This window comes from Camellia sinensis, chromosome 8 (assembly GCF_055761805.1).
Source record: "Camellia sinensis isolate YWXY chromosome 8, ASM5576180v1, whole genome shotgun sequence".
NCBI lineage: Eukaryota > Viridiplantae > Streptophyta > Magnoliopsida > Ericales > Theaceae > Camellia > Camellia sinensis.
The window spans coordinates 12,155,249-12,166,089 of NC_138968.1; the positions used below are offsets into that span (position 1 = coordinate 12,155,249).

General features: G+C 39.9%; 1 long non-coding RNA gene across 1 annotated transcript; it reads right to left on the bottom strand.

Annotated features, from left to right (window-relative positions):
• Positions 1 to 3,020: 3,020 nt before the first annotated feature.
• Positions 3,021 to 6,070, bottom strand: LOC145798412 (uncharacterized). Its single transcript, XR_014339262.1, has 3 exons — positions 5,791 to 6,070; positions 4,816 to 4,868; positions 3,021 to 4,051 (listed from the first exon to the last, which is right to left on the bottom strand). It is a non-coding gene; the product is annotated as an uncharacterized LOC145798412 (long non-coding RNA).
• Positions 6,071 to 10,841: the final 4,771 nt, after the last annotated feature.

Consider the following 10,841-nt stretch of genomic DNA (forward strand, 5'->3'; position numbering starts at 1 on the left):
GACCCCAAAAAAATATTGCAAAAATATGGAAGCATAAAAAAGAAGTGCAACTTAAAGACATGAAACCATCTAAAATGATTGAAAAACAAGGAATCAGACCCTTTGAATTATCAAATTATCCCTCCTCTTTCCTTCTTCCCCTACAACTCTGATCACCGGCCATGTTGGAAATTGAGGGGATAAAATATAATTTATTTAAATCATAATTTTGAAATATTAAATAGATGAGAATTTATTACAATTATAAAAGATATAAAAAGATACACATAAAATTTATAGACATGTGCATGTATTTACTGTTCTTAAGAGTAAATTCTCACCCTTTTGAGTACTTGATGTAGGAAGTTAATAGGATGCAACTATCATTTTCCCTACAAGAGTGCACACGTAATATAAAGGTGTCAGTAACAGTTCATTTGATTGTCCCAAATACCAAATCAATATAGTATAAACTCGTATTTTATGAGAAAATAAAACTGCTTTCACAAGCTTCAAATTGTGTTTTCTGAGCAATGGTATTCCTTCCCACAAAACACACACATATATATAGACTAGATGCGAGGGGTCGTGTTTCGCACGATGGCCCATGCCCATGGTTCAAATAATCTCAAATTCTTTGATTTGAAATTTACATCCATCCAAAACAGATACTTAATTTTTGATCAGTAATTGTTAATGTTACCCTGCTGCATGCTACTTGTAGCTTGCTGTTTTGCACGTTCAACAACTGCCAACTGCTGTGAACGCTATGGATGAAAACATCTCATATTTGAAAACATTGGGCTAGCTCACTACTGGAACTTAAGGGTCCTAAAGAACAAATAGAACGAAAATATATAAGCAAACAATAAAAAAATCCATGGTGCCTATTTTGCAAAACTTGAAGGAGGTTATAAAATTTGAATTTTTCTAATTGTAACCCTATGCAAGTATATATCAAGTCAGATTTAGAAAAAATAAATGGACCTCTTCATAGTCGGTGGATCATTAACATCACACAAACAAGCAAAACATGTGTATGTGTGCACACACAACCAAAACCCAATATGAAAGAGCTTAAGAGTTATCTATTGTGTCAAGAAAAGTAAATTAAAAACCTAAAGAGTGGAAAACATGTGAAAAGCAGTCTTGTCTAGGTTCTTCACTCAAATACTCTCCTCTTTTAGTAAAATGAAAATAAAAAGCTCTAGAGTCTTTTTCCTTGTCATTGATGGTTCTTCAAACTATTGTAATTCAACTCCACCCTCAAAAGGGAGAAGACACAAAATCACTCCTCAAATAAAATGAAAGCAGATAGGACTGAAAATCAAATAGACAGACAAAGTATACAGCTTCCCCAGATAATACCTTCTAAGAATGCTATATGGCAGTAGCGATGATGCTTAACAGGATCAAGAAAGTGTATTTAAAATGCTCACTGCAGTTTTGTAGTTGGGGAATGTCTCCTTTACAGTGATTGATAATGAAAACCATGTTGAACCTGTGGCAGATGAAGGTAACAATCTACTAAAAAACCTGTCTATAATTTTTGTTGATAGGAGTGTTGCTACTCATATTATTTTTTCAGACAGGTTTTCAAATTGATAAGCCATTATCAACAAAAAAATTATTATTTATTGACATAGCAAAAATCTTAGCCAATAGACCAACCCATTTGCCTTCAAGTTAAAGATCTAGAATAACATACCTCAGTATTATATATGTAAACAGAGCAGTGAAAAAGAGTTTTGTCTGCTTCAGCATTGAGAATGTGAGGGAATCAAGATTTTTGTATGAAATCTACAGCAGACTGTTTTGCAGCGCATAAATAGCTGCTGGCAATCCTGATGTAATCAATGAACCAACTAAAGTCCACTTCTTGAATAGTCTCCTCAAACCACCATCTCTTACTGTTAGTGTATGATTGTAAATAGCTTTAGCGCGTTAGTGTATGATTGTAAATAGCTTTAGCACTTTTTCTTTTCTTCTTTATGCTTTCAGTGGGCATCCAATGCATCACATTCTCTCTATAAAGAGAGTGCATTCTCTTTGTAATAGATATACAATTATAGACAGACAACAATTCAGTGTCTCTCTCTCTCTCTCTCTCTATTCTCTCTCTCTCTATCAAACTATTGTTTTTCATGGTATCAGAGCCCAGGTATACAATTCTGGCATTTTTCAATTTTGGTGTTTAGTCCCGTATACAGTGGAACTATACCAAACAGCTCGGAATCTTCTTACGATTCCAATGGCACCACGCACGTCATCAGAAACCTCTTAACGCGCTCTCACGCGCCTCCTTTGTGATCGGCGCGTCACTTCTTCCGTCGCCACTCTCACACGCGCCTTCACGCGCCTTCAGGTCTGCTCCTTCGTGCGCCGCGCCTGCTACCGTGCATTCTCTCTATAAAGAGAGTGCATTCTCTTTGTAATAGATATACAATTATAGACAGACAACAATTCAATGTCTCTCTCTCTCTCTCTATTCTCTCTCTCTCTATCAAACTATTGTTTTTCATGGTATCAGAGCCCAGGTATACAATTCTGGCATTTTTCAATTTTGGTGTTTAGTCCCGTATACAGTGGAACTATACCAAACAGCTCGGAATCTTCTTACGATTCCAACGGCACCACGCACGTCATCAGAAACCTCTTAACGCGCTCTCACGCGCCTCCTTTGTGATCGGCGCGTCACTTCTTCCGTCGCCACTCTCACACGCGCCTTCAGGCGCCTTCAGGTCTGCTTCTTCATGCGCCGCGCCTGCTACCGTGCACCCGCGTGCGCCATCCTTCTACCGTGAGCCGCGCCTGCGCCGTTCCACTATCGTGCACCTGCTTGCGCCGTTCCACTATCGTGTACCCGCCTGCGCCGTTCCACTATTGTGAGCCGCGCCTGCGCATCCTGCTATTGTGAGCCGCGTGCGCCAGTTTTGCTAACGTGCGTCGCTGACATCATCTTGCATTCTGCTGACATCATCTCTACACAGCACACATTTCCTAGCTATTTTCGACCTTCCAGACTCATTGGTACACTCTGTTTTACCTAATTTTGCTCCTACAGGTCTATTCCTATTAATTTAGTCCGACTCAACTAGTATTATGGATCGCCATGATGCCTCCCATCCCATTTCCGTTATTTTGAATGGTTCAAACTATGTTCTGTGGGCCCAAGCCATGTCCTCCTTCCTGAAAGGAAAGAAGCTCTGGCGAATTGTCACCGGGGATGTGACTAAACCGGTGAAAGACAGTGACACTAATGAAACTACTGCTTCTACTGCTACATATGAAGACCGACTTGAGGAATGGGATAGTAAGAATTACCAAATCATTACCTGGTTTCGTAATACCTCTGTTACCTCTATCAGTCTTCAGTTTGGTCGCTTTCAGCTTGACTCTGTAACTACTCCTGCAAAAGACATTTGGGATTTTTTGAAAGAACAATACCAGACTACTGGTCTTGCCCATCAATATCAACTTCAGAACCAACTTCACCGCATGCGCCAAGAATCCACTCAGTCCATTAATGACTTCCTTTCTCAAATGTACTCTGTTTGGGATCAGCTTGCTCTTTCAGAACCAACTTGGCATAACCAAGAAGATGCTGTTTTATTTACTATCTATCGTAACCAGCAAAGGTTGGTGCACTTTCTCATGGCTCTTACTTCCTCTTTTGAGCCCGTACGTGCCTCTTTGCTTCATCGCCATTGTCACACCCCAAATCCGGGCATGACCGGCCGTGGCCCACAGGGACTTAGCCCAAGGCACACGTAAGCCTAAACACGAATCCAATCACATTGAACAACTGAACAATAGTCCAATAATAAATAACCAAAACTCAATCCAGACATGTCACAATTATAAACGGCAAAATCAACCGTAATAAAAAACCATTCAAACTTATGGGATATAAACAACCCACATATCAAAAATAATCCTAAATGAACTTCGATAAGAATAAATATAAATATGCACAAACTTGACATAACACTCTAAACTAAAGGAATGCCCTAGAGGTCCATGCAATTGAGTCCCCGCTACGCCATGAGTCCACTCTAAGTCCATCTAACACCTGGAAGTGATAAAAACTAAGTCAGCTGATAGCTCAGTGAGTAGCAACATGGATAGTAAATACAGTTTTGAAAACAGGGTTCAATTCCAAAATAAGTTATATATCACAGAAACTAGATTGGCATACAGTTTGGTAAATACAATCTGTTTCAAAAAGAAGGTTCCACAAATCAACACTTAAATACTCATGTCTCGCAAGAACATGATAAACGACATTTTTCACTTAAAACAGATTATAACATGAACACCAATAATTTTCTGGGTACCAAGAAAAATAAATAACCTGCCACACATTTCTCAGGCTATAAGCCCCGTTGGATCCAATACCGAACTAAGAGTCATCCTCAGGGTGGCACCTGGGCCTTTTCTCAAAGACGATCCGATTGAAGGTCACCTAGTTGTTTTTAAAGGTCTGTTCCTTACAATCGTTGAGCACTAGAGTCATCACGGCCCAACCCGGATCTGTTCCCTAGTGGCCAGAGTCACCACACACAGTGGAATAATTTCCCTGGACTAAATACACACATGGTCCCAATAATCAATACACATCAGTTTTCGCAAAACATAGTAGTTCATCATTATAAACATGAGACCAAAACAAATAGTTTACAGTATGCCAAGTTCACACATGTTTCAGAAGTAATTTGATTCAATTGATAATATAATAATTTATCAAAACAGTTTAGTCTTGAAACAACAATTTAATTTTCCAACAGTTCAGGGTAGGGGAACATTTATAAAAATACGTAGCATGAAACTACTCACCTGAAACGCAATAATATAATCCTCGAATAAAGTGTAAAAGTCCAACTAGTGCCCTGAACCAATATAAAAACTACAGGTCACTACGAATTTAAACATACTAAAGAATACGAACTAAGTAACCCCAAACTAAAGCGCACTAACACGGTTCAACCCAACTCACCGTTACTCTTAAATATTACCTAAGTTTATGTTCTTCAAGGTCTAAAATCACCCAAGACATAGGTTCCGATCGAAACTTAATTAATTGTGACTTTAAGATAAAACAGAATTTCAAACAAGCCTTCTCAACCTATTCGCTAACTTTGAAAATTACAAAACCCACTCCACGCTATTCGAAAAATTCCAATAACCTCCAGATATGATCTAATATATCCTAAGTTTCAAACCCAATTGGTTTCACTTGATTTTCTTATCAAAATAATTATCTACAATTTATTATATCCAAACAGGTTGTTTTCTGCAGCACTTTAAAGAAATTGACGGTTCTCTTAATATACAAGAGCAATCAATGCAAGGCCAAAAAAGTAAGAAACTAGACTCGTAACCGGTTCTAATGACACTAATTTGATAATTTTTGAATTTATACCCAAAGAGAACAACACTCCCGAATTTACTATTTTGGACTGATTTCCTGGACAGATTTGAATACCTCAATTTATATGGATTTTGACTCCCAAAAATTATGAAAAAATTCAGATATGCAATTCAATGTGTAATTGATCTACTGTAAAAATTTCAGATTAAAATTCATCCGTTTGATATGGTTTCTTGATTTTTAAAATTTGTGACTTTGTACAGAATTTTTGGACTGAAAATTACACCCAATCTTTATACATAAATTTAGCTCCTCAAGTTTCTTGATAGGATATCTATATACACAATACATAAACCTGCAACCTCTCCATCAATGAACAAAATAATTATAGAATAAGGATGAAGAACAAAAAGAAGAGAAGAAAACCAAGGAGGGCTAACCTTTGATGATCACACACAACACAACACACCCAAAAGTTCTTTGATTACAACATCTTCTTCTTTTTTTCCTTCTCTCTAACCCTCTCCCGTGGCTGCTGTTGTTGCCCTATGTGGTGAACAAATAATAGAGTAGGGTTTGTGTTTATTTTATTTTATACTAGTGGTGGGCACACATAGGTCAAATAAATAGATAAATATACAAAACATATGTATAAGTTACATGCAACTCAAATGGTAGGAGTCTTATATATTAACCTTGTGGTCTAGAGTTCAAGTCACCCCCTCCCCTCTCTCTCTCTTTTTATTTTTATTTTTATAATAAACCTTGTCTCTAAATTAAAGACTTTCACCATAAATTTATTTTAGGTTTAAAATTAATTAAAAGATCCTCCAATAATATTTAATTTGCACCTTAGAATTCACCACCAAAATATTTGAGATTGTAATATTATTATTTAATTATTTACTTAATTTTTATATTCGGGTTCTCACAGCCATCCATTGCCCACTCTTGAACAAGCAATTTCTGAGTTGCTATCAGAGGAGACTCGTCTCGGTACTCTTCAAACTCATCATGTGGACTCTGTTCTTGCCACTCCTCCGTACCGGCCATCATTTACCCAGCGGACCACTGCTTGCCTCTATTGTCAGAATCGGGGCCTTCCTTCCACCCATCTCCTAGTCAATTGCCCCGTCAGATCCTGCCGCTACTGCAACAAACTTGGTCCTGGTCATCTACAACAGGATTGTTTTCGCAATCCATCCCGCTCATCCTCCAATAGCCACTCCTCTTGCGGTGGCTCTTCTCGGGGAAGCTTTCATCGTTTTGGAAATCAGTCTCATCACACTGCTACTGCTGCTTCCGGGAATCAGTCTCATCACACTAATGCTGCTGCCTCTGCAGGGTTCTCTGAGTCACCTGCTCCGTCTACCCCTCGCTTTTCTCCGACGGATGTAGAGGCCATGCTCAAACAACTTCTCTCCCCTTCTGGTACACCTCCTCCTACTGCTTTGTCTGTAATCCCAGGTAACTCTTCTTGGTATTTTGACTCTGCCTGCTGTAATCATATGACCTCCAGTTCTACTATCTTTTCTTCCTTCTCCTCATCTCCTCATATTCCCTCAATTCATACTGCTGATGGTTCCCTCATGTCTGTCCGTCATGTTGGTACTGTTTCCACCTCTTCTTTATCTATACCTCAAGTTTATCATATCCCTGCTCTCACCCTAAACCTTATTTCCATTGGTCAATTATGTGAACTTGGTCTAACTGTCACATTTTCTGCTACTGATTGTTTGGTACAAGACCCTCAGATGGGGCAGACTATTGGGATCGGCCGTAAGCATGGACGTCTCTATGAACTCATTCACCTTCATGTTCCTGCCTCTCCTCAGATCGTTGCTCCTACATCTACTTCCTCATTATCTCCCTTTCATCTTTGGCATTGTCGCTTAGGGCATATTTCTGTTAATCGCTTAAAGTCTTTGATTTCTAGTGGACAGTTGGGTCATGTAATTCCCGATAATTTCGATTGTATACCCTATCAACTTGCCAAACAACCTGCTTTATCATTTAATAAAAGTACTTCTGTTTCCCTTGCACCTTTTGATCTTATACATTCGGATATTTGGGGCCCCTCCCCTACTACTACTATGGGGGGATCCCGCTATTTTGTTGTTTTTATTGATGATTTTTCCCGGTTTACTTGGCTTTTTCTCATGAAAAATAGGTCTGAACTTAAACACATTTATTATAGATTTGCTCAAATGGTCCACACCCAATTCTCCAAAGCCATCAAAATTTTTTGCTCTGACAATGCTATGGAATATCGGGATTCAGATTTCCTTTCCTTTCTTCAGCATCATGGTACACTGCCTCATCGTTCTTGTGCTGGCACGTCCTAGCAAAATGGCCGCGCTGAACGAAAACATAGGCATATTCTTGACACTACTTGCGCTCTCCTTCTATCTTCTTCCTGCCCTGAAAACTTTTGGGGGGAAGCTGCCCTCACTGCTGTTTACACTATCAACTGTGCTCCTACCCCTGTCATCCATAATCAAACTCTGTTTGAACATCTGCATGGCACTCCCCCTCCTTACGCCAATCTTCGGGTTTTTGGCTCTGCCTGCTTTGTTCTACTTCAATCCCATGAACACACCAAGCTTGAACCTCGTTCTCGTCTTTGTTGCTTTCTTGGGTATGGAATTGAACATAAAGGCTTTCGCTGTTGGGATCCTCTCTCTAAACGTCTTCGTATCTCCCGCCATGTCATTTTCTGGGAGCACCAAATGTTTTCCTCGTTATCCTCCTTTCACTTACCCGTACTTTCTACTACTGTACTATTTACTAATCCTTCCATAGATCTTTTCTCTACTGATTTTGATACAGGTTCCTCCTTCATCGAGACGCCCTTGCCCACTCCTGATCCCGTCCAGCCTGCTCTCCCTGAAGGTCTACCTCTCATTGCCACACCTCCTTCTCCACCGGTTCTTCCTCCCATCGATCCTCCTACGGGTCGACCACGCCGGGTAACTCAACCTCCTATCCATCTTCGTGATTATATTGTTGGCTCTGCGGCCTTCTCTACTTATGAACCTACCTCCTATCGTGAGGCTTGTACTAATCCTCTTTGGCAGCAAGCTACGACTGATGAACTCCAGGCCTTGGACAAAGCTCATACTTGGGATCTTGTTGATCTTCCTCCTGGCAAGACTGCGATTGGCTACAAATGGGTTTACAAAATCAAAACACATTCTAATGGCTCTATTGAACGCTACAAAGCTCGTCTTGTTGCCAAGGGTTTCAACCAGGAATATGGTATTGATTATGAGGAGACATTCTCTCCTGTTGCTCGGCTTACCTCTGTTCGCAGTTTACTTGCTGTTGCTGCTGCTCGCCACTAGGGGCTCTTTCAGATGGATGTCAAAAATACTTTCCTCAATGGTCATCTTCTTGAGGAGGTCTACATGCAACCTCCACCTGGGTCTACTTTTCCACCTCATCAGGTTTGCAAACTACAGCGTGCTCTCTATGGCCTCAAGCAAGCGCCTCGTGCTTGGTTTGCTAAGTTCAGTTCTACCATTCATGACTTCGGGTTCACCTCTAGCTCCTATGACTCTGCTCTTTTTATACGGACTACTTCTCATGGTACCACTCTTCTTCTTCTGTATGTGGATGATATGATTATCACTGGTAATGATGAAGCTGGCATTCTCCACCTCAAACAGTTTCTCCACCGACAGTTTGAGATGAAGGACCTTGGTACTCTTAACTACTTCTTAGGCCTTGAAGTCTCTTATGATTCTACTGGTTCCTATTTGTCCCAGGCCAAATATGCATCCGATTTTCTGGCTCGTGCTGGTCTTACTGATTGCAAAACTACCTCTACTCCAGTTGATCCTTAGATTCGTCTCACTCCTCTCGATGGGACTCTTCTCTCTGATGCTACTCTTTATCGCCAGCTCGTCGGCAGTCTTGTCTACCTCACAGTAACTCGTCCTGACATTGCCTATGCTGTTCACATTGTCAGTCAGTACATGTCGACTCCTCGCACTCCCCACTATACTGCTCTACTCCGCATCCTTCGTTACCTCAAAGGCACTCTGTTCCATGGCCTTCACTTCTCTACTTCCTCATCTCTTGAACTGCGTGCCTTTTCCGATGTTGATTGGGCTGGGGATCCTACGGATCGATGCTCTACCACGGGATTCTGCTTCTTCTTAGGGGATTCTCTTCTTGCTTGGCGTAGCAAAAAATAATCCCTCACTGCCCGCTCTAGCACCGAAGCTGAATACCGAGCTCTTGCTGATACTACTCAGGAACTTCGCTGGCTTCGCTGGCTCCTTGCTGATATGGGTGTTTCTTCTTATGGTCCTACCTCTCTCTATTGTGACAATCAGAGTGCCATTCAGATTGCTCACAATGATGTTTTTCATGATCGCACCAAACATATTGAGATTGATTGTCATTTCATTCGCCAGCATGTTACCTGTGGTACTGTTCATCTTCTCCCTATTGCTTCAGTTGATCAACCTGCTGATATCTTCACTAAGGCTCATCTTCCTGGCCGCTTCAATGATCTTGTTTCCAAACTCAACTTGGTTGATGCTTTCCCTCCTTGAGTTTGCGGGGGGATGTTAGTGTATGATTGTAAATAGCTTTAGCATGTTAGTGTATGATTGTAAATAGCTTTAGCACTTTTTCTTTTCTTCTTTATGCTTTCGGTGGGCATCCAATGCATCACATTCTCTCTATAAAGAGAGTGCATTCTCTTTGTAATAGATATACAATTATAGATAGACAACAATTCAGTGTCTCTCTCTCTCTCTCTCTCTCTATTCTCTCTCTCTCTATCAAACTATTGTTTTTCACTTACAATGAGTGTAAGAGCAAAAATAACCTGTAAGCACATGAAAAATATATTTCCTTCAATGTACATCAGATCAAAAACAAAGATGGAGTGCAAAACAAAAGATGAAGGAGAAAACCTTTATTATCTCACATGCCAAAACAGATGAAGTCACAATAACTTCTTGCCTGCAAGAATCATAGTTAGTTGAAAACTGGAAAATTACAGTACTATATATTGGTTAAAAATTGAACCAGCATTTATCATTGCACATGGTAATAATTAACAAGAAAAGTAGAAATGCTCCTGTGGTGTAAATACTGAAAAACTCAACACCAGTTTTTCTTTTCTTTTCCTTCTTTTTTTTATCTCTTTTCCTGCTGGGAAATTGGTTTCTGGAGTGTGAAGGAATTTAAAGAATCACTATTAATAGTCATTTTGTGTAAAATAATTGGTACTTTACTAAAAAACCTGTCTATAATTTTTTTTGTTGATAATGGCTTATTATTTATTTTGCTTGTAGGTGGTTTATTGGCTGTAGGTAGCAACACTCCTATTCATTGCAGTTTGGACATACTAATCCATACTAGCCCTCCTTGAGCCTGTTGCTCGAGTATGACCCCATGCACTTCAGTTCAAGGGTTCAAATGCAAGTGATGGATTGCTAAAATTAGACATGGCAATCCTTGTTGCAGTGAAGAG